The 1,610-nt window shown below is 47.9% G+C and overlaps 1 protein-coding gene across 1 annotated transcript in view; it reads left to right on the top strand.

Moving 5' to 3' along the window:
- waplb (WAPL cohesin release factor b) overlaps positions 1–589 on the top strand; it is a 40,105-nt gene extending 39,516 nt beyond the window's left edge. The window contains exon 20 of the mRNA XM_080840668.1: positions 1–589. This exon is cut by the window's left edge and continues 1,776 nt beyond it. The gene's annotated coding sequence lies outside the window, so the exon portion shown is untranslated.
- Positions 590–1,610: the final 1,021 nt, after the last annotated feature.

Below are 1,610 nucleotides of genomic sequence, written 5' to 3'. Positions count from 1 at the left end.
GTTGCTACATGAGGGCTGTGTGTTTGTGTGCCTGTTTGTCTGTCTAAACAGCGCACCAGACTGGGCAGCAGGTGAGACATGCGTATAAGCTGTTATTCTGTATTAGTGGAATGAAATCTGAAAGTTTTTTTTTGTTTTTGTTCCATCGTTTGTGAAGATTTCGTTCTTGTTCTGTTTTTGCCATGCCACCACCACCACAGTCTGTTTGTTATTCCTCCAAATGTGGGGTCTAAGTGGAAATGGAGCCGTTTTATGATGTGTGTGTGGGTGGGGGTGGATCAATACTCTTTTTCCTCTTTTTAGTAAGCTTTCCTTTGCTCTCATCAAACGTTTACAAGAGGTTTTGGTGACAAACGGACATGGATTGGACAAACGGACGTGTAAATAACGCCATGTAAATACAGGCTCCTGGAACAGTAGAACAGTAGACTCTTTCTGTATCCAACCTTTATTTTTTTGTTTTCTTTTCTACAGCGTTTCTCACTTGTGTTGTTTTAACTGAGATTTAAAGATATATCAGAAGCCAACTGCTGGACCACCACCTTTTTACCAATTTCCAAATGTTTTTGGTTACTTGTAAATACCTTCTAACTCGAATAAAAGTTGCTACTTTCAGTACATGGAGTGAATGGTTTGTTTCTCTCCATCTATGTTAGTTGGGTGCTGTTTGGGGGGGAGGGGGAGGGGGAGGGGAAGAAGACAAACAAGAAACTTGTGTATATATAGATAGAATATATTTATGTTAACTCTGTTTCCTTCCACTACACTGAGAAACAATGATTAGGATGAACAAAATTAACAAATAGAAAAATATTAACAGCTTCCCCTCTTAAAAAAAAATAACCATAACGTAATACAAATTGAAATGCCTTTCTGCACAAAAGTGTCGTGGTCCTGCTCATTTTGTTCCACTTGTTCTCTCCCAAAAGTTCCCCAACTCGAGCTTGTGTTCGTCGTCAGACTGTCCCGGACTATCCGCGCGCCTGCTTACGTCACTGCGCGTGTCTGTCTCGGTTAGGTCTGTGTCCTCTGTTGCGGAATCGCAGGACGATGGCTCCGCGCGCTGCGAATCCACCTGCTCCGCTGTCATGGCAATGCGCGTGTAACTGAATTCCGTGTGGCAGCCTTCGTCCTCTAGTAGCTCGCTGAGCGTGGCGATGTAGATCTGCGCCATCTGTAGGGTCTCTGATTTGGACAGCTTGCGCTCGCTCTCCATGTTAGGGATGACGCTCCGCAGCCGGTCGAACGCCACGTTCAGTCCGAGCATCCTCCTCCGCTCGCGCGCGTTTGCAGCCAGCCGTCGCCGTTTCTTCGCTCTGGTCACGGTGGGCTGGTCCTGGTCGACGTAGCGAAGCCCCGGCAGCCTGAGCTCCACGAGAGCGCACGGTTCGTAGTGCGCCCGGTCCGTGGTCCGAAACTCCGTCCAGCTGTTCTGTACCAGCGCTTGGACAGGCGGTGGCCCGTGGGGGACCGCAGTAGGATGTGGACTCTTCAGATGGGCTGCGTCTGTTTGCCGTAAAACACACGGAGCGCACGGGGGTTTGCGTCGAGGCATTGCAATATGCTGGTGACTTGAAACTCCAAAACTGAAAAGTCTTGCTGAAAGTTTT

This window comes from Sprattus sprattus, assembly GCF_963457725.1.
Source record: "Sprattus sprattus genome assembly, chromosome: 6".
Classification (NCBI taxonomy): Eukaryota; Metazoa; Chordata; class Actinopteri; order Clupeiformes; family Clupeidae; genus Sprattus; species Sprattus sprattus.
Note: the sequence above shows the minus strand (reverse complement) of the source record. Positions and strands in the feature narration are given on the sequence as shown.